Raw genomic sequence first — 23,421 nt, 5'->3', positions numbered from 1 at the left:
CCCCGTTAGTCAGAGCAGGACACCCCCACCCTCCTTTTACCTTTGAACCCTCTTTCCTTGCTCTCTTTCTCTCGCTCCCCCATCTCTACTCCCCACAGAGTAGCCCATGGGACAGGGGCCCGTCTTTGCCCAAGGCCCATTGAATCCAGCCCCACCCTGCGGACACCCCTAACATAAAAAGCTGCAGTGTTAATTTTCTGTGTCATATATTATATGTTTGCCAATAGTGTAAAAGGGATCTCAAGCCTCTGTAACCCAGGCTACCAACACCTGAGCCTAAATGGAACGCCACCCTGTATGGGCAACGCAAAATGTCTAAATGTTAACTGTTTTTACGTCTGTAAAAAAAAACAATTAAGAACAAAAATAAATAAATAAAATGCGTTAGCCTATTTTGGTGATGATTATTGCACATTCTTGAGAATATCCCCCTATATTGGTTACAAAATTATGCCGGGTTCATAATATAGATTGTGCAAGGCTCAAAAAAGGCAACAAATTCATGTTTGGCTGTAGCATGTTTTGTGGGTAGATGAGGTGGATAATGCCTTTTGTTCACTCCGCTCTTTTCGATTTCTGTGTCATGCATGCTCAAAGCAGCTGCTTACTCTGTTCACCCCGCCCCCCCCCCCCCCACACCCCCTCTCGGAGGCACACAACAGATGTCCCAGAAAGCGCGTCATTGCCTCGTGAGGTTTCACCGTTCCTCTGCAGATCTGTATCAGCGCTCACTCACTGCCAAAAAAGCCTGTGGGGAAGAAGGAATAGCTTGGTTAAGATGTAAATGTTGTTTTCTATTTTTTATAGGCATGTAAAATATTAAAGCGATTTATCTCTGTGAAAACGCAGGTCCCTGCGTCTAGAAGCGTCAGTGAGGCTCCCAGGGCAATGCTGATAGAGACTTCAAAGGGATATGATCTTTCTACGCCTGATTCCAATGCAAGATCCCTTTTCTCTTTTGAGCATCGGCCAGCTAAAGAATCATTGTATGCTGAAACCTGAATGACTGGAGGACATCTGTGCAATAGGTTAATGAATGCAATGTCCCTGGTGGTGCTTTTAGTGATATGTAAATTTGAAAAGCGTGATTGATTGCTCTTCTCACATTCATTGTGTCTTCATGGACCAAATAATACCTGATTTCAATATCCACAGATTACTAGAGTTATATTATTTTATTAGGGAATACGAATTTAAACTGGTTAGCTATTCATATGTGCCTTGTGGATAAAAGATCCTACAGGCTACCTCACGTTCCTTCCTAAATAAAATGGTAGCAAGACTTTTCCTAAACGAGTGCTTTTTAAATCAGGGTGAATAGGCCTGACAGGAACCGAAGGAAATTGCGTAACCACGCACAGTGAAGTATGTCAGTATTAACGCGTAATATAGCTTTTTGCAAGGTTGTCTTTTTTTAAAATGTGAATTATTTGCAGATAATTCCGCATAGGTGAACAACTCAATGATTGCACAAACAGAAGGCTGGGTTCGTTTTCTTATCGGCACACCAGGACAACAGGGATTGTTATTATAACTAAACAGTTTGTTTAAAGAAGGGCGGGTAAGTGTGCGTAGAATTACAAATAGTTCCCAGCATGAATTGCCAGGAGGTAAGTGGGGGAAGAGAGGGTGAGAGAGCGAGAGAGAGAGAGAGAGAGAGAGAGAGAGAGAGAGAGAGAGAGAGAGAGAGAGAGGGGGTAAAGTCCTCCTTCCCAATTACCTTGGGCATCAAGGTAATATTTTCAATTCACATATCGAAGCTGTCATCTCCCAAGATCATTCTATCACTCTTTCTTTCAAGAGGGGCTTGAAATAGACAGTACACACTGTTTCAAGCAATAACAGAAAGGAGATTTTCTGTAGTCAGTCAGTCATACAAACTATGGGGGTCATTAGGATTGTGGACGGACTTGCGTGCGTCCGTCCGCGACCCCAGAGCAGGAGGGAACCTCCGCATGGCATGCGGAGTTCCCTCCTGTGCAATTAGGATGTGACCGCAAGGGTTGCGGTCACATCCTCTATTTTTAACATTGCGACGGGTGGAGCTTCAAGCTGCACCCGCCGCAATGTTAAAAATGCACGCATTGCATTTGCATGCAGTAAGAGGCAGGCACCGCACGGTGCCTACCGCTTTCTGCATGCAAATGCAGGGGGGTACCATAGGTACCCCCCATGTGCACCCCCAACCCCCCCTTCACCTAGGGGGCCCGCAACGGGCCCCCGCAGTGAAGTTCCGTATGCTTTTCCACGGCGGAAAACCCGCGGCGGAAAAGCATAATTTACAGGCCATCCTAATATGGTGGACGGTGTCTGGAAGACACCGTCACCATATTAGAGTTTTGCCGCTGCGGTTGTAAGCCGACCGCGGCGGAAAAGCCGCGGACGGAAAACAGGACCCACCAGCCATCCTAATGTGGCGGTGGGTCTTTGGTCAGTCCGCTGCGGTTTTTCCGTATCCTCTGGGCCGGCGGTGCCTTCCGCCGGCCCGAGGATGCGGAAAAAACGCAATCATAATGACCCCCTTTATTCGCATACAAACAATTATATAGTATTAAATTAAATTAAAACAAAGTTACAAAATAAAATTCATGAAAGGTTAATGAGATAGGGCGCTAAAATTACCAGTGTATACTTTTTCAGGATAACAGCTGATGTAAGAAAATTGCTTAGTCTAAAACCAGTCTCTGCTTGGTTAAGTAATAGGAGATATAGACAACCAAATCTGCATTGCACAAAATGGAATTGTTTTAAATAAGAAAATAAAACCTTTTTGGCAAAATGTACATACAATTGGCAAAAAAACATCAAGTGTAGGACCGATTGAGTGGAAACCTCATCACAAGGGCAAATGTGACTCGACAGAGGGTGTTTATATATGAAGACAACAAGGGGACCCAATCAAGTCAGCCAAGGACCTTGGGAGCAGTTACTTTTAGACAACAGTGGTCCTTTGGAAAGAAGAAAGTAGAGAACAATAACACATAGACTCAGTCGTAGCTATATTTGTTTTGACATATCCAGCCGGACAGATGTCTGATATTTACTTATAAATCAATTGCGAAAGTATTATACAATAATACACAAGATAGAGCACAAGCCTGTGCCCTACTAGTCACATAAATAAATACAACCAGGGGGGAAAAAAAGGGGGCTTTTAGGCAAAAGCTTAGGGTTAGTTGCACTTAGGATTAGGATAAGGTCAAAGTACAACAAGAGTGAACCACAACACCTTTACACATTTAGTACATATGAATTAACTTGTATAAGGTGTTTCAAAAGTGTCAACGGCATTTCGATCCGCCTTAAGCGATATGCGGATCATCATCAGGACGGTGCACAGACATAATATCGAGTCCAAAATATCGTTTGGACATAATATCGAGTAAATAATATAGACTGGACAAAATATCGACTGGACAGAATATCGACTACAAAAATATCGTTTTTAAGGTAAGTGAAGTAATATCGACTGTATAAAATATAGATAGCAAAAAATATCGAATTTTTAATAATATATCATATTTTATAGTGTATTTTTGTGTAATAATATTTGTGAAAAGTGTGTATTAATGTTATAAATAATTTTATTAAATGTATTTTGTTTTATAATAATTGCGTAATGTAATTCTGTAGCGGGTTGTGGGTATATAGGGGAATAGGGTGGGAAGTAATTTAATTATAATTAATTAAATATGTAAATTAATTAATTGATATTAATTTAAAATTAATTGTTAATTAATTTATATGTGTTAATTAATTTAATAGTAATTGCAAAATAATTAATAATAATTGATTAATTGGTAAATATGTACCTTTTACTAATTTAATGCAGTAGCGGGTTGTGGGATTATAGGGGAATAGGGTGGGAAGTAATTTAGTTAATAATAATTAAATATGTTAATATATTTATTGATAGTAATTAGTAAATAATTGATAATTAATTTATATGTGTTAAAAAATTTAATAGTAATTGTTAATAAATTTATATTAATTGATTAATTGGTTAATATATGATTTTTACTAATTTAATTATTACAACTACGCTTTCCAACGCTTTCCTTACTGTTGCATCCAATGGAGTTGGAATAGTAATTTTAACCCCTCTGCTATCCAATGCTTTCCCTACTGTTGCACCCACTGGAGTGGGAATAGTAATTTTAACCCCTACGCTATCAAACACTTTCCCTACTGTTGCACCCACTGGAGTGGGAATAGTAATTTTTACCCCTACGCTATCCAACGCTTTCCCTACTGTTGCACCCACTGGAGTGGGAATAGTAATTTTAACCCCTACGCTATCCAACACTTTCCCTACTGTTGCACCCACTGGAGTGGGAATAGTAATTTTAACCCCTACGCTATCCAACGCTTTCCCTACTGTTGCACCCACTGGAGTTGGAATAGTAATTTTAACCCCTACGCTATCCAACGCTTTCCCTACTGTTGCACCCACTGGAGTGGGAATAGTAATTTTAACCCCTACGCTATCCAACGCTTTCCCTACTGTTGCACCCACTGGAGTGGGAATAGTAATTTTAACCCCTACGCTATCCAACGTTTTCCCTACTGTTGCACCCACTGGAGTTGGAATAGTAATTTTAACCCCTACGCTATCCAACGCTTTCCCTACTGTTGCACCCACTGGAGTGGGAATAGTAATTTTAACCCTTACGCTATCCAACTCTTTCCCTACTGTTGCACCCACTGGAGTGGGAATAGAAATTTTAACCCCTACGCTATCCAATGCTTTCCCTACTGTTGCACCCACTGGAGTTGGAATAGTAATTTTAACCCCTACGCTATCCAACGCTTTGCCTAGTGTTGCACCCACTGGAGTGGGAATAGTAATTTTTACTCTATTGTGAATGTATATTAATAATCTTGGCTATTACTTAATTATATTTTGTTACTATATATATATGTTTTAAGAAATATGATAAAATAATTTTATTTTTGTACTTTCATTAATTATTTAATTATCATTAGTTAATTTAAGTATTCTTAAGTATATTTTAGTACTTAGTTTTTAATATTAATTTAATTTAATACTGTTTTTATTAAAGTCGATATTTTTTACAACTATATTTTTGTAAACGATATTTTAAACTCAATATTTTTGTACTTACCTGTTTGTAGATAGAAACTCGATATTTTGTCAGTCGATATTTTTGACACGATATTCTTGCAGGTCGATATTTTGGAATTCGATATTATTTCAGTGATCCCATCAGGACATAATTACTATGCCTAAAGGTAGCCTAAATTGCTGGTTCAGTGGGACGGCAAGGACGAGGTGTTGCAAGAATAAAAGAATAAGAGAGTGCCCGCTTAATGGGGGACACAACATACGATGTGTTTGAAAGGAACGTCCCTTGCGGAGGATAAGGAGCGGTGTCCTTGTGGTGGAGTGGATAATCCCGTGAATAGGTCATGCCCCACCAGAATCAATGTTCCAACGACCGTGATCATGCAGGAATCAGCAGTCGTCTCCGGCCACAGAGCTGCCGACCTTCCATAACAAATATGTGGAGTGACGCCGCATTGGAACATTGATTCCGGTGGCGCATGACCTATATGGTCTGGGACTACCGACCACCCCCTCCCCGCCAAGCAACCACCACAGCAATCCGACAAGTAACTTAGTCAGGCGAAGAGTTTCTTTGGAAGGCGGTGGGTCTCACAACCCCCCGGCCGTATTAATTAAAATATGAAAACAAATTAAAATTCTCAAAATAAACATTATTTACACAATCATTAATATGCAAAATTCTGACATTAGATTTACATTAATGTAGACAGGTATGAAGGGCAACCCTTAACAAATGCCTACTACAGCGTGTTCCTAACCGAATCTAACATCCTACGTATGAATTTTGCATCCTAACAATTTTGGGGCCTACGGCAAAGGTCGTTGACCGGTGTCAGATCCTTATTACCAGCTACGCCCTCACGTATGAGTGCGCATGCGCAACCGGGCCCGGTTACCTGGAGAGTACGTCCCTCTCCTGGTTACCCCGTACACTCCGTGAACTCCAATAAACCAAAAAGGAGGGCCCTTTCATTCGCGCCACTTTATGATGTAATAGTGTATGTGCGGGGTGGCTATCAGCCCAAGAAAAGCGTTACTCCCTCCCCCGCACCCTTCCGACCAACCTGCCCCTGAAGTTCTAGGAGAGACCATTGGCCCCTTCCCCTGGGCGACCCCATTCGAGAATGGTGCCCCCCCCCTGAGGACCTTAAATTACTGCTCACCGATCATGACCTTACCGCCACAGACCAGCATAGTTGACCGACTATCTGGCCCCCCAAACCTCCTACACTGAAAGGGCATACCTACCTCGCGAAACCTTCTAACCATGCTAGTATGTTCCTTGTGAATAAGTGATTGCCTGCCTCGGTCAGGTGGACCCCATCCTCCAAGTAAAAGTGATCCCCCCAGATGCACCCATGTGGAATACTCTGTAATTGAGGCTTCTCTATCTTGTTGTTGACTCTCGAGTGGTTCAGCGCCCTAACTGACTCCGCCCCCCTCCACTGTAATCTAGGTATTAACTGAGACCACACTATGATGCAACCCGGGAGCACCTTCGCCAGCCAACTTGCCACCGCGATAATCTTTTCTAACAGGACCCTTCTGCCCAGTGTCACTAAATCATTCCCCCCAAGATGTAAGATGACAATTGAGGGCGGCTGGGTGTGTCTGTCGAGTAAGTTGGAAAAGAAGCTCCTCAGTTGATTAAGGCAGAGCCCCCCCTACCATGAAACGAAACCTGACAACCCCTGCTCTCCGCCCTTGGTCCAAAATCACCTGCTAAGAAAATCAGCTTAGCTCAATTCACATAAGAATGACCAACGACCCGCACTACATGCGTCCTCCTCCTGTCATCTTGTTGTTGCCGCGTCCCTGGTGATTGTTTCGCTGAGGTACCATTTTCCGCCCTGCGTCACAGGTCCGAGAAACTGAAAGGAAACCGACAACAAGGCAGGTGTCAGGCCAGTTTGCCAGTACTTACAACATGTGCAGCCGCACATAGGGCTTATAAGCATTGGAAGACCATCTCCCAATCCTTTTTACACTGGTGGCATGTAAACCTCTCGCTGTTGTTTCAGTGGCCGCACCTATTCGGAAAGAATGTGTCCCAAATTCCTTGGGATCCAGACCCGCCTTGGGGATTGCCATTGCTATCACTCTTTGGAACTGAAACTTGGTCAATGGGGTACCATATGCATGCATTAACAATGACCCCAATGCCCCGGCCACCCGTTGCCTGAGGTATGCCTCCACATGTGACACCGGGCAGCACGGGTTGGTTGGTGCCCGGTGTAGTACCAAGCTATCACCCCTGGCCTTCTGATCAGTTTTTGATTTTCTTATAGTTAACCAGATTGAATCACTCCTTAACGTGAGGTCTTCCAGCTGCAGCCCACCCAACCTGTCTAATTTGTTGTTGGCCACCAGTTCGCTTACCCGCAATGCCCCATAAAAGGGCAAAGCAAACGGAGCTTTAAATAGGAGTACTTCCCCTGGGGAGCTACATGTATCAGATAAGGCCAATCGTGATGGCGTGAACCGCCAAAGGGGTGTGACACCCCCCATCACCAATGATACAGGGGAGGGGGGAACCGGGCCCCGCCATACGTTCGTGGGGGCTGAGAGGCCCCCCTTTCCTTTCAGACTATTATCCACTCCACCACGAGGACACCGCTCCTTATCCTCCGCGAGGGACATTCCTTTCAAACACATCGTATGTTGTGTCCTCCATTGAGCGGGCTCTCTCATATTCTTTTATTCTTGCAACACCTCGTCCTTGCCGTCCCACTTAACCGGCAATTGAGGCTACCATTAGGCATAGTAATTATGTCCTGATGATGATCCGCATATCGCTTAAGGCGGATCGAAACGCCGTTGACACTTTTGAAACACCTTCTACAAGTTAATTCATATGTACTAAATGTGTAAAGGTGTTGTGGTTCACTCTTGTTGTACTTTGACATTATCCTAATCCTAACCATATGGATGCTGTGCAGTTTTAAAATGGAAGGCCTGAGCCTGGTAAAAAAATATTTTGCCTGGTTGAAATGGCAGTTTAAAACTGCACGCACAGGCTGCAATGGTAGGCCTGGTACATGTTTAAAGTGCTCCTTAAGTGTTGGCACAATCAGTGTCGCTGGCCCACTAATAGCATTTAATTTGCAGGCCCTAGGCACAAGTAGTGCCACTTTACTAGAGACTTACAAGTACATTAAATTGGGTAATTGGGTATAAGGAGTGAGCACATGCACTTTAGCACTGGGTAGCAGTGGTAAAAGTGTGGAAATCTCTAAGGCCAGCAAAAACAAGAACATCAAATATAGTGGGGTTGAAGTCAAAATGTTTGCGAGAATTCCACCCAAAAGCTAAAAGGTATACCAGGTGGTCAAAATACATAACACAAAACACTTCCCACATAGGACAAGCAAAGAGCAAAAAGAATAATTGAGGGACAGAATGCATAACAATGTCATACATCCACCCCAGTGCAGAGATCTGGGCCTAAATCTATAGTTTTTTTTCTCAACATGCCATTCCAGTTTGGACCCAGCCATATGCAAATCAGTCTTGACCCTGCGCCCAATGGGCACAGTCCAGCCCGAACTGCCAAGCCATGTCCTCCCTGGAATGGAAACAAGTATCCTAGGACTGGTTTCGGGCTTTCAGCCCTCATCAGCCAGGATAGCTTGAATCCAGTGGCATGGAGTGCACGGGACCCACATCTGGGCATACCCGTTCCCCTCGGGCTGACAAATGCAAAAAGAACAATTGATGGACAGAAGGCAGAACTGGTCTTAGGATGCTTTTTTCTGGTCCAGGGAAGATATGGCTTGGCAGTTCGGTCTGGACTATTCCCATGAGGCACAGGGTCAAGACTGATTTGCATATAGCTGTGTCCAAACTGAGGTGGCGAAGTGAGCTAAAGAACGAAGATGGATTCATCCAGATCTGTGACTGGGGGTGAGCGTCTGAAAAGTTTCAGCACTCCGTCCATCATCTCCTTGTGTTTGCTCAAAGCAAAGAGAACACGGGCTGATTAGGATGGCACTCAGACTTCCGTTCGCCCGCCACCCTATCGGACATATGACTGCCCGACAGGCTGTCGGCAGTCCCTGTTAGGTAAAAAAGTTCTTTTTCCGTTGGGAGGGTAATTCGTAACAAATTTTACACATTCGCCAAACCGAATTGCAGGCTGCGGTGGTGAAAGGTTAGGTAAACCTGCGGGAAGCCGCCTGCGTTAAAGAAACGCGGCTTGAAGACAACCCCCCACCGCGCTGGCCCATGTAAAGTGTCATATTGACGCCTCTGTACTTGGCCCCAGCGATTAGCTGAGTGAGCCTCATTACGGCCTTTGCCATGAGTATACTTAAGCAAAGTGATACTTTTTTAACCTTTTTCACACTAATATCCTCACGGTCGGATGCACCTTAGCGAGTGTAGACCGCCGGTGGATCACACTACTGGTCCTGACGAATGCTGAGCGACTCGGGCTCTGTTAGCAGAAACATGTTGACCAAATTTATTCTAATATCTATTGAGGACTAGGGGTCTCCATTTATTGAGACTATCCCTATGATTCCACTCATCACTTGTTTTTAACCAGTGCTGGTTGGACTAATAAAAAATAATTGGGAGTCACAACCAAGCATTTTTTATTTTCTTCCCCCCTTTTTTTGCACTTCACTGAGCACAATTGGGTTACTATCATCACTTTAGCACACACAAGAACCAGCTCCGCTGTAAACAGGCATTGTAGCACACTGGGAGGACGCTAGGTCCTTCCAGTGGGAACCCGATGATGAAGCATGTCACCACCAGGTTGGTGAGTGAGGGTTCTTCCTAACCATCATTCTATGTGTGGCCTTCACCTTTTTTCACTTGCTTTTTGTCTGTCCCTCACATAATTCCTTGTGAGGTTCTGTTTTTTTTTAGTCGTGCCACTCTCCTGTTGTCTACTAATAATAGATCTAGGGGTAAGAGAGTGATTACCTATACCCTTACTCTCTTGTTGTTTGATTGTTGACACCTGACTTTTCCCTGCACTACATGGCAGGCATTGCGGTGCCTGCATCATGGTGCAGGGATCTGTTGCCCCCCAAAACCCCCAGCTTACGGCTGGGGAGACAAAGGGGGCCTGCTACAGGCACCAAAAGTCCCTTTCCACCTGCCTTTTCATGGCGAAATAACTACCATGAAAAGGTGGGTGGAATGGGACATCATAATACCTACGGTGGTGCCTGGTAGGCACGGCCACAGTTTTAGGGATATGATACCCCTTTGGCGCAACGGCGGGCTCAAGAAGCCCTTCAGATTCATGGCAGACGGTCTCTCTGACCGCCAACAAACCACCCGCCATTGTAATATGGCGGGCGGGAAACTTGCTTACAATGGCGGTGAGACCGCCACCAACAAACTGTCAGTGGCAGTCTCACCGCCATCGTAATTGGCCCCAAAAGACTTCCCATCAAGCACCCACAAGGAAAAACACCCCATCCATGTGAACCAGAACTTCGGTGACCCACATAAGTGTAGTAAGAGCTATACAAATTTCACGATACAAACCAGTATCAGTTATTGCTAAAGGTTGATGTATAAAAACAAGATCTAACCTAATTTTTTAATTTTCTTTTTATATATGCTTCTTGGGAATTTGATGTGTGATAAAAAACAGTGGGTGACATAATCTCCTTCGTTAGAATATAATTAATTTACATTTTTGCTATGTAAATTCTCTCCTCCTTTATCTTGCGTATCTTTCTCCTCCACTACATAAAGTTCAGTATAATTAGAATGCCTTGAGCTAGAGGTAGAGCCGTTTCTCTAAATTTTTCCTATGGGTTTCTTCTACTCTTAAGGCTTTTTCTTTTTATTCAGGTGAGCCTATCCAGATGAATATCTCCTATGAATATTGAAAGAAAGGACCATATTATGTGTGGTGTACCACCGGATGTTTGTGGTACCATTTTTCAGGCTGAAGAACTCTGTGCATGTTCTCCTCCTTCCGGGAGAAAATTACAAAAAACAATTTGATGGACAGAATGTAGATCAATGTCTTACATTCACCCCAGTACAAGGATCTGGGCCTAAATCCATCGTTTTTTGCACTCCACACCACCCTGGGTTAGATAATGGCTTTATGCAAATCAGCTCTGACCCTGTGCCCCATGGGAACAGTCCAGTCCGAACTACACAGCCATATCTTTCCCAGACCGGAATCAAGCATCCGAGGACCGGACCGGTTTCGAGGTAACACCTCTCATCAGCCCGGCTAGCTTGACTCCAGTGGTGTGGAGGCTCTGGGACCCACGTCTGAGCTACCCCAGTACACTCAGGGAGAAAATTACAAAAAACAATTTGATGGACAGAATGTAGATCAATGTCTTACATTCACCCCAGTACAAGGATCTGGGCCTAAATCCATCGTTGTTTGCACTCCACACCACCCTGGGTTAGATAATGGCTTCATGCAAATCAGCTCTGACCCTGTGCGCCATGGGAACAGTCCAGTCCGAACTACACAGCCATATCTTTCCCAGACCGGAATCAAGCATCCGAGGACCGGACCGGTTTCGAGGTAACACCTCTCATCAGCCCGGCTAACTTGACTCCAGTGGTGTGGAGGCTCTGGGACCCACGTCTGAGCTACCCCAGTACACTCAGGGAGAAAATTGCAAAAAACAATTTGATGGACAGAATGTAGATCAATGTCTTACATTCACCCCAGTACAAGGATCTGGGCCTAAATCCATCGTTTTTTGCACTCCACACCTCCCTGGGTTAGATAATGGCTTCATGCAAATCAGCTCTGCCTCTGTGCCCCATGGGAACAGTCCAGTCTGAACTACACAGCCATATCTTTCCCAGACCGGAATCAAGCATCCGAGGACCGGACCGGTTTCGAGGTAACACCTCTCATCAGCCTGGCTAGCTTGACTCCAGTGGTGTGGAGGCTCTGGGACCCACGTCTGAGCTACCCCAGTACACTCAGGGAGAAAATTACAAAAAACAGTTTGATGGACAGAATGTAGATCAATGTGTTACATTCACCCCAGTACAAGGATCTGGGCCTAAATCCATCGTTTTTTGCACTCCACACCACCCTGGGTTAGATAATGGCTTTATGCAAATCAGCTCTGACCCTGTGCCCCATGGGAACAGTCCAGTCCGAACTACACAGCCATATCTTTCCCAGACCGGAATCAAGCATCCGAGGACCGGACCGGTTTCGAGGTAACACCTCTCATCAGCCCGGCTAGCTTGACTCCAGTGGTGTGGAGGCTCTGGGACCCAGGTCTGAGCTACCCCAGTACACTCAGGGAGAAAATTACAAAAAACAATTTGATGGACAGAATGTAGATCAATGTCTTACATTCACCCCAGTACAAGGATCTGGGCCTAAATCCATCGTTTTTTGCACTCCACACCACCCTGGGTTAGATAATGGCTTTATGCAAATCAGCTCTGACCCTGTGCCCCATGGGAACAGTCCAGTCCGAACTACACAGCCATATCTTTCCCAGACCGGAATCAAGCATCCGAGGACCTCGAAACCAGTCCGGTCCTCGGATGCTTGATTCCGTTCTGGGAAGGACATGGCTTTTGTAGTTCGGACTGGACTGTTCCCATGGGGCACAGGGTCAGAGCTGATTTGCATATCGCCATTGTCTAACCCAGGGTGGTGTTCAGTGTAAAAAAACGATGGATTTGGGCCAAGATCTTTGGACTGGGGTGAATGTGTGACATTGATCCACATTCTGTCCATCACCTGTTTTGTTTGCAATTGCCGCCATAAGTGCGCTGGGGATGCTCAGACGTGGGTCCCAGGCACTCCACACCACTGGAGTCAAGCTAGCCGGGCTGATGAGAGGTGTTACCTCGAAACCGGTCCGGTCCTCGGATGCTTGATTCCGTTCCGGGAAGGACATGGCTTTTGTAGTTCGGACTGGACTGTTCCCATGGGGCACAGGGTCAGAGCTGATTTGCATGTCGCCATTGTCTAACCCAGGGTGGTGTGGAGTGCAAAAAAACGATGGATTTGGGCCCAGATCTTTGGACTGGGGTGAATGTGTGACATTGATCCACATTCTGTCCATCACCTGTTTTCTTTGCAATGTTCTCCTCCTTCCAGCATGATTAAATGGGTATACCCCCAATGGGCATATATATCTTACTTGTAGGTCCCTAGTAAATTTTACAAACTGTACCCAGTCAAGTCAGAGAATTTATATAGCGCACTACATACCCAGAGGGTCCCAAGGCGCTTAGAAAGGAGAGGAGGATTATTTGTCAAATATCCACGTTTTAAGTTGCTTTCTGAATGCTAGGTGGTTCTGGGTAAGGCGAAGGTAAGCGGGGAGTGAGTTCCAAGTTTTAGCGGCCAGGTATGAGAAGGATCTGTCGTGAGTTGAGGCATTCTGGTCCGATGTCGTAGAGTGATTTGTGTGCATGGGTTAGCAGTCGGGAAGTGATCCTCTTATTGACGGGTAGCCAGTGGAGGTCTTTAAGGTGACCGGAGATGTGTTCGTTGCGTGGGATGTCTAATATGATCCTGGCTGAGGCGTTTTGGATCCGTTGGAGTTTCTTCTGGAGTTTAGCGGTAGTGCCTGCGTAGAGTGTGTTTCCGTAGTCCAGTCGGCTCGTGACCAGAGCATGGGTGACCGTTTTCCTTGTTTCGGTGGGGATCCAGCGAAATGTTTTTCTAAGCATGCGAAGAATGTTGAAGCAGGAAGAGGATACGGCGCTGACTTGTTTATTCATTGAGAGTGAGGAGTCAAGGATGATGCCCAAGTTTCGTGCGTGGTCTGACGGGATGGGTGCCTTTCCGAGGGCTTCCAGCCACCATGAGTCGTCCCATGCAGAGGGGGAAGTACCTAAGATGAGGACTTCTGTTTTGTCTGAGTTCAGTTTCAGACGGCTTTGTTTCATCCATTCGGCGACTTCTTTCATTCCTTCGTGTAGGTTAGTTTTGGCGGTGCTGGGGTCATTGGTGAGAGAGAGGATAAGTTGGGTGTCATCCGCATAGGAGATGATGTTGAGGTTGTGTTGGCGTGCGATGGTCGCGAGGGGGCTCATGTATACGTTGAAGAGGGTGGGGCTGAGTGAGGAACCTTGAGGTACTCCACAGATGACTTCGGTGGCTTCGGACTTGAATGGTGGGAGGCGGACTTTCTGAGTTCTTCCTGTGAGGAATGAGGTGATCCATTCCAGTGCTTTTCCTTGGATTCCGATGTTATTGAGGCGTTGTAAAAGGGTGCTGTGGCAGACTGTGTCGAATGCTGCCGAGAGGTCGAGGAGGATTAGGGCGACTGTGTCTCCATTGTCCAGTAAAGATCGAATGTCGTCTGTTGCTGCGATGAGGGCGGTCTCAGTGCTGTGTTTTGCTCGGAAGCCAGATTGTGAGGAGTCGAGGGATTTATTGGCCTCGAGGAAGGCGGCGAGCTGGTAGTTGACAGCTTTCTCGATGACTTTGGCCGGGAATGGAAGTAGCGAGATGGGGCGGTAATTTTTGAGTTCGGTGGGGTCCGCTGTGTGTTTCTTCAGGAGGGCGGTGAGTTCAGCGTGTTTCCAGTCTTCCGGGAATGTGGCGGAGTTGAAGGAGCTGTTGATGGCGTCTCGGAGGTGTGGTGCTATGATGGAGTCTGCTTTGTTGAAGATGTGGTGAGGACATGGATCTGTGGGGGATCCTGAGTGGATGGAATTCATCAGGTGGATTGTGTCCTCAGTGGAGATTGGGTTCCAGTCGTTAAGGGTGTTCACGGGGGGAGAATGTTCAGCAGATGGTTGGGTGGGTTGGTCTCCGGGATGGTTGTCGAAGCTGTTGTGGATGTCTGCAATCTTGTTGTGGAAGAACCTATTGTAGCATCCACTACAATGATAGTGTTAAGCATGGATGAGTACCATGCTAGCTTGATTACAACAGCTTTCAAACTGCAAATCGACATGGCTAAATAAACCTTTTTGACAGGTCACAAGCTTTTCTTTACATTATAATAAATTACCTCTAAATAGACATTACTGCCTTTCAGGCATGAATCATAGTATTTAAAAGTAGGACATTGAGAAATTTTATGTTACACATGTCCTTACAAAGAAAAAAGTCCAAAAGCTATTGCCACTGTAGCGAGGCTGGCTGTTCCATAGGAAAGCATTGGGATGCAATATGAAATATATTAATGTTATCTCCGGCTAGGAAACCTTTAGACAATTAATTCTTGTACTTTCTGATAAAATATGTATTAAAAGTTCAATTCGATAGTGAAGTTAGATTTGAAATGAACACTATAGAAAATGTTCTTTTCGAAAGTTACCTTTTCCCTGTCTAAAGTCTTTTGAGGGTAATTTGTATTAGCCTCCAACTGCAGCTATCTGAGTTGCTAGCCCTGAATGAGGTTTGAAAACTGCTTGAAGGGCTGGAGACAAAGGTTTAGGTGTGGGGAGGTGTTTCTGTTACTCTTGCTGGATGACCACTTGGTTTGTGCTCCAGTACTAGATTAACTTCACGGAAGGCCTAGGTTGTCATATGCAAATGTTGGATGACACCTGGCTTCAATCACACTTTGAGAGAAGTTGACCCAGAACTGGTTTGGAGTAACTACAGAAGAAGGATTGCTCATTTCCCTGGCCACACCTCTGGGGTGGGCACAGGTTCTGAATGGGGGAAGAGAGGTTTTGTCATCTTGGATTTCGGCAGGGAGGTACACTATTTGCTGTATGACCCACAGTAAGTGCTGCAAATGAGGGTAGCATTACTCCTTGGAGCTTTCCCCTTATTGTTTATGGAGGGGCCAGGAGTCACCCTCCTGTACGCTGATGATAGGCATTAATGTAGCACCCATATTATCTTCCTCAGAACACTATTCGGCCTGTGAAAGATCAGAAGAGAACGGAAGCTGCTGTCGGAGACCTGTGAAGAGTCTAGAAGACTGATCCTGATCTCCAACTTGCACTCAGGAGAAAGCAGTGAAGTTCAAAGGTCATTCGGCTGAGCTCCTAATCAAGCTAGTGGTACACAACAAGCTAAAAGAGGTCTTTGCTCCAACTGCCTTTGCGCCAACAGTTTTTGCTGGTGGCGTCTGCAAAAGTGAGTCGTGAACCCAAACTACTGTGTCTGAGGTCCTGGAACCCTTGGCTGTGTCAAAGTGTACTCCTCCTAACATACTGAGAAACATGGGAATTAGAAATATTTTGGCTCCAAAGACCTCCCGAGGACCATGACCATCCAGCCAAACTAATTAGACTCAGGCTGAAAATTCAGGTTCACCTTCTTTGATCGTTTTCAAAGTAATCCGATTCAGCATGACCTCATAAAAATGGTATTTGACCTCGTAGAGCCCTCTTTAGCTATAGCCTACAGCCTTTCCCCATTGGAGTAATCAGAGTTCTAAAAAAGTGACTACGTTCAAATGTATACATCTTTATTGGGTGAAGGTGTAAAAAGTATCTGGCCATAAAAGGACTTTCTTTGAGCATGAAATTTAAATTTCTCCCACTCTGAGCTTTCCTGCCAAAAGTCAACATTTCACCAAGACCATTTTACGAAGCCTGCCCCACTTCATAGAGGCCTTCCCAGCCTTGCTTGCTTTCTTTTCCCACTGAATATTCTTGGCTCCTCTCAACCCCTGCCTGCTGCCTTGTCCCGGAGAAGATTCTGGACTTCCATTTCAGAGATTTAAGAGCTGAATTAATATTTGGCAGATGGATTGTACTCCGTCAGGGTGACGGAGTAAATTATTCCATCGCCCTGATGGAGTAGCTGTCAGCTCGACTGACATTTCTACCATTCACAGGGATTGCCGTCAAGTAGGTTCCTGGGAAGGTATTGGAACTTTGCAGTATGGCTCCGCTAAACATTGCCATATGGTAGCATTTCTAAACATTTTTTATTTCTGAAAACAAAACCCAAAGTGGGTTTTTGTTTTTGAAAATACATTTTAAAATATTACCCCCTCAACATAAGAGTCAACTCACTCCGTCTTTGCTGTTACTAAGCTACATTCTGCCCACATCTAAATTCAGGGAGAGGACCGTTATATTGGCGGTAAGGACGCTGTTGTATTTGCAACAGAGAGTGCTTACAGCCAATATATAAATCAGGCTGCTAGTCTGAAGGTAAAATGTCTGACCAGGTCAAACCTAATTTCTGTGGCTCACCAGTGCTCCATCATGATTGGCCTTAAATCACACCTAGGTCCTGGTCTAGCATGACAAATTTACTCCAGTTGTCTTTTTAACACTATTTTTAACCTTTAACTTTGAAAATACATTTCTTTGGTACACCTTATTGGATGTTTCAAATTTTATTTATTAAAACATATTCTATTGTTTTGGGATTTTTCATGCATTGTGGTGTGTTTGTCACTGTTTTAGTACTGCATCAAAACGTTTTAAGACTGTTCTGTGCCATATCTGTCAGGGGTTGATTTTAGGGTAATTTAGTGTTTAGGGATACACCCTAATAAGGATTGTAGTTATTGATTAGGTTGGGCATCACTCCCCTTAAAGAATACATTATTTCCTTACAAATATTTTGTTTTGTTTTCAATTTTCTTATTTTAAAAAAATGCAAGCTTTTTGATATTTTTGACATAGCGGTTTTGAAATTGCCAAACATTTGAACATATCACTTGCTTCAGTTTGGCAAATCAGCAAGCTGTAAGCAGCCCAGATATCATACATGTTGTCATTTGCACTACTCATACTTTCACACCACTGCCTTATGTATGTTTCCTGTGCTCAGTTTGCACACATTCCATTTGCATTTGTGCTGGATTGTGGACTGCTAAGGCTCCACGTGTGTATTTTCCAATTTGCAAATCCACTAGTGAGCATAAACTGCTTTGTGAATGATGACCATATTAATCTAGATTAAAATTAAGTTAGATGTCGAAATGTGTAAACCAAAAATGTCAGATACATTGACGTATTCCTGATCTGATGTAAAAAAAACGATACAAATACCCTGAAACGTTGCCTATTTCTACAATACAACATAACTATGTGGGAAATTGAACCTTTTTCCATTTCGATACAAATGTTTTAGCAGAAATGTATCTAAGGATGAAAATATAGGATTGATCCAAATACAGTCACTGAATGAAGTGTACGAAGAGAAACATGGATGGTACAATTGCGCAGTTTTGTAGGGGAGACAGTTTTCATCATGGAATTTAATGAGTTCGGTTTTTGTTCAACCCTTCGGAGCTGTATTCCCACTCGGGTTAATTTTATTCTTCTGGCTCGCGGCACTCGTGAAATGGATATTGGAAGCAGGCGAAGGAGCGGAATCTATTTTAATACCGTTCCGGAGTGAGGCTGTTTGTCTGCAACATCAAGATGTATTCCTTGGCCCTACAGCCCTCGGTTATTTGATTTAAAGAGCAGGTCGGCTGCCTGGGAAGGGTTGGCAGTGCTGCTGTATTTCACACATTTGATGTCCTCTGAAACTGGTTTAACTAAAGGAATTTTACATCTTCAGCTGAAATATTTAACGCCTCGCTAGCGTTAGGGGAATACGAGGTGAGGTCTGGCACAGTGGAAAGAACTGATGCAATACATTTCTATACCACTTCCGGTGATTTGAGTGGCATTTTGTGGCACAGGAACAGACACGTTGCCCTTTGTTGTGGTGGGTAGAAGCAAAATGTGCATGGCACAATGACAGCACTATGGGTGAAATGGACTCACCCCTTGTCCCATGATGTATGGTCATCATGCTTCATTTCAATGATAGTTCTGCTGCATTGCCCCAGGACCATTCAGATGATGAAAGGTTGCTCAAAATTCAGCTTGTTGTTTGAACATTTGTCAGATACGTTTTCAGAGATTTATTCACGTTCCTGGAAAGAATATAGCAGCCCATAAGTCCTTGATACTGTACAAAGGATTGACTTCTTTTCAGGCAGTACATAACAAGTAAAAGCACTCCTTAGTGCATCAAGATGTGCATTGTGCATGAGAGCTCTAGTGGTTATGTATACAGACTGAGAGTATATTCTAGGAGGAACTTCACAATAAACCTTGCTGGTTGCTAGGCATTAGTGAGATTATGTGGAGGTTTGTCCAACCACTCCTTTACAAATATTCTAACCTTTATGTGGACGACTTCTATACAGAAGTCAGGTGTTCAGCAAACCATACAAAGCTTGTATTGTGGATTGCGGTACAGTTCAAAAGCACTGCATGTATTTCCTCGAGAGTTTGTTCGTAAGAAGCTCCAAAACCCAGAGCACTGTGTTGCATTCCAACAAACTTGTCACAGTTAAATTCGTAGCTAGGTGGTAAGTGTACGTGCTCATGACAATCCATGATGAGAGCAATTTTCTAGTGTAAGCTTAGTTGGCAGAAGTTCACAAGCCAAATTGTATACTCGATTACAACATGTACATGGGCCGAGTGGATAAAAATGGCAAGGTTTTCCAAACATATATTGTGAGTCGTGAAACGTGAAACTAAGAGGTGGGCTGCAGTTCGCACCTAAAGCTCATGTTGTTTATTGTCACACCGCCATAGGAATAGTGATGTCTTTCCTTGACTTCCAGTTGACCATAATTGAAAGCCTTAGTTTTAAATGTTAAATGTTAAATGTCGTATACTTGTAAAGCGCACAGCTGCCCCAGCAAAGGGGCGTCCCGGCGCTGTATACCGCTGGGGAACCCGTCCTGGCTTTCCCTGTGAGATGGTCTCTACTGGGAATCCCCAAGGTGGAGCCAGGCATCCCCGGCGTTGATGGGGCCGTTGTGGAGATTAGGCAAGCTAATGCCCAGAGTTGCCGAGTGGGACCCCAGGTTGGAGTAGGCACTGAGGCGAGAATTGTCGAGTCCGCTGACCTTGGTCCACGACCCTGCCGTGTCGGGAATTGAACCCTGGTCCCGGGCCGACTTCTGCTCCCGGGTCTGCCGCCTCTAACCAGCGAGCCACACCACACCACTTACAGAAGCTGTACAGTCTACTTAATCTACTGTAGAAGTAGATTACAAGGGTACAGGATCGGTACTTTGCTGACCCCATTCCTGCAACAGTAAAAAATAGTTAACCATTTTGTCCAAGCAGACTTTGCTATAGTCATGGAAAGAGGTAGGAGAATCAGTTTTACTGTCCCCAGTGCACATCGCAGTCAGAACACACTGTAGAGAGGGGGGCCGGGAGCTATTAGAAAGAAACAAGGTCCAGTAACATTGCTCCCAAGAACTAAGGTGGTATACACTGAGGGGTAGCTGTTCCTGAAGAAGTAAAGAGAGTAGCAACCTATTCTGGTTTGCACATAAGTGTTGGAGTTGTCTGTCTCAGTAAAGTTGGCATGGCTTAGAAAAAGGGGGACTTTCTCCTTTTGAATATAGTGCCCTCACACACCCATGCGAGTGTCATGCTTCATCATCGGGCCTTGCTCCTCGTGGGGGTGGAGCTGCAGTCCCCACACGGGCCAGCGAAAGGGCTCATTATCGGAGATCTTTTAAGGAGACGCCACAGTTGTGTATGCAGGTGTGTGGGCCTAGGAGAGAGAGTGAATAAGTGAGTTACAATTACCAGCAGGTACCCAGAACCTAGTTTTTTTCGGGGGTCCAGATGATAAGGTTAAAAATACAATGGATATGGAGCTCCTCTTGGAAACAAATGTAGAGGGGAGATAAATGTTATCCCGTCGCTCTCAATATCTGTGAGGGTGTATAAAAAGGAATAGGGTCAACATGTTTCACGCATCGTAAAGGTCCATAAGGGATCCAAGGGCGCTTCGTCAGGACCAAAAAAGGTGAAAATAATAATTGTGGAAGAGAAAGTGACCAGGGATCAGAGTAAAAAAGGACCCATGTATACCTTTAATAACTATCATCAAGTGTAGATGCCCCTCAGCCCTAGTAGGAACATGTACTTCGAGTTCCTTTGCCCAACCTAGTGATATGGAACGAGGAAGAGAGAGACATACAAACATATATAAATCCAGTGTGGAACACACTATTTTATTTACAATACTGGGACTTACAAGGACTCAAAGGTGCTTGTGGTATCATATTCGGGACCCCAAGCATACTGGATGTCCATGCTTAGAGAGGAGTGCCAATGTAGACTTGTTGCCAAAGAGCAAACAACCTCGCGTAAGGTGCGCACCTCCCTGTGCGGTGAAAAACACACAGGGGTGGTGTCAATATCAGTTAGCTGCGCTTTATCAAATAGGAAGGGGTACAAACACTCACACCACTGATATTACTCTCTTGCGCTATGGACAGCGCGGTATTGGTGGTAGTGGACAAAAGCTATGCATTTTGAAGACCCATGGCTTACTCTGTCTGACAAATTGAGCTGGATTTATTGCTGTGAATTTTCTTAAAGCACATCAAAGGCAAGTCCTTCTGAGTCTAATCAGGCTGCCACAGAGAGACGCTGGTAAAGTGGGTACCTGGCACATTCACTGTATAAGGACTGCAAGTGAGACATACATACTCATACATTTAGCTTTTGTTTTCATAAGGGATCTTTTGTAGGTACAATGCAGATGGTAAAGGTTAGAAGTAACACTCCAGTCATGGAATTAACCTCCTAACAGTCATTGATGGTACATGTGTAGTGGCAATTGTGTGACCATTAGATGGTGGAATGTGTTGCTCTTGGGTGGTGACATGTGTGGATGTTGGCTGGTGAATGTGTGGGTGTTGGCTGGTGGGATGTGTGTCTGCTGGCTAGCGGAACGTGTATCTGTTGCTGGTGGTATGTGTGCATTAGTTTTGCTGAAGATGTCTTTGTATGTAAGTTGGCTGAACACTAATTGATTGGTGTGTAATTGGTGTTTCAGTCTAGTGGGTGTATGAATATGATGGGTCCTTGAAAGACAGTGGTTTGTTGATGTGAGCGTTGTGTATGTTGGGCCCATGGCTAATGGTGTAAATGACTTTGTGTGGGGCACATGTGTGGATGTTGGCTGGTGAATGTGTGGGTGTTGGCTGGTGGGATGTGTGTCTGCTGGCTAGCGGAACGTGTATCTGTTGCTGGTGGTATGTGTGCATTAGTTTAGCTGAGGATATCTTTGTATGTAAGTTGGCTGAACACTAATTGATTGGTGTGTAATTGGTGTTTCAGTCTAGTGGGTGTATGAATATGATGGGTCCTTGAAAGACGGTGGTTTGTTGATGTGAGCGTTGTGTATGTTGGGCCCATGGCTAATGGTGTAAATGACTTTGTGTGGGGCACATGAAAGGCATGACAATGGACCATAAAGTGGTTGTTGCCTTGACACTGTTTTACAGGTCACTAACAGTATTTTATAGGTTCCAGATAGTGATAATATTACTATTGAAAGTGACAAAAACAAGCGGTATGCATCAATACTTGGATGTTGATTGGATCCAAAGGAACTATAACAACCCCTGACATTTTTGAAAACTGAACACCCAGTTCAGAGTAGTCTAACTTACATGGATCTCATTCACTTACCTACAATGCCCTGCAAACTGAAAACTTTGGGAAAAATGATGCCTCTTCCTGAAATTTCTGTTACAGACATTTCCAGAATCTGAGGGAATGTCCAAAATTCCTACCACCAAGTGTTTCCAAGCTTGTCCCAATAAAATACCACTCAGCTTGTGTCGCTTGGCCTAGCACCCGCTATCTAAAAGGCCCCAAACGTTCAAGGGGTGTGAACTCCTGCTCAAGCAACAGCCACAAAGTTCTCAGAGTAAACCACAAACAGTCACTAAATTAACCTGTGCTTAACTCTCTTGTAGCTTGTCATAAAAGCAGTCAGGCTTAATTTTGAGGCAATGGGTAAAATATTTATGCAGCACACAAACAGCAATAAAGTGAAAGCATCACACCAACAGTAAGAGCGTCACGGATGGTCATCGCTGTACTTTGAGCTTTCATAGATTGGACCTTAATTATACGAGAGAAATAGGAATTGATTTTTGATTGATCCCATAGGGTTGTAGAGGTATAGGGCCAGATGTAGGTGGCAAATAGCGGTCAGTAACGACCGGTATTTAGCCATGTGGGATGTTGGGAAGGAATCGGTAATAAGGAATCAGTAAATACAGATGACTTAATACCGATTCCTTATTGGCCTTGCATTTAAGGAATCGTAATACCGATTCCTTAAATGCAATGTAGGTAGCACTTAAAACAGTGCACCTCTGCCTTAACCAATCGCTATTTACCACCAACTGCAAGTTGGTGGTAAGTACCGATTTCCTTTCAGAAAGCCCTTGTCTGCTTTTTAAAATGTGCCATGTGGCACACATCCATGCCCGTAGGGCATGCATGTGCGCCACATGTGCACACATGCACACATGCACATTTCAGGGGTGCACCAGGGTGTCCTTTGAACACCCTAGCACCCTTGAAATACCTCCCGGTATTACCAAGCCCATAGGAATGAATGGGTAGGTGTTCGCTACTACCGAATC

This window comes from Lissotriton vulgaris, chromosome 11, assembly GCF_964263255.1.
Source record: "Lissotriton vulgaris chromosome 11, aLisVul1.2, whole genome shotgun sequence".
Classification (NCBI taxonomy): Eukaryota; Metazoa; Chordata; class Amphibia; order Caudata; family Salamandridae; genus Lissotriton; species Lissotriton vulgaris.
This window is presented reverse-complemented; position numbering follows the sequence as displayed.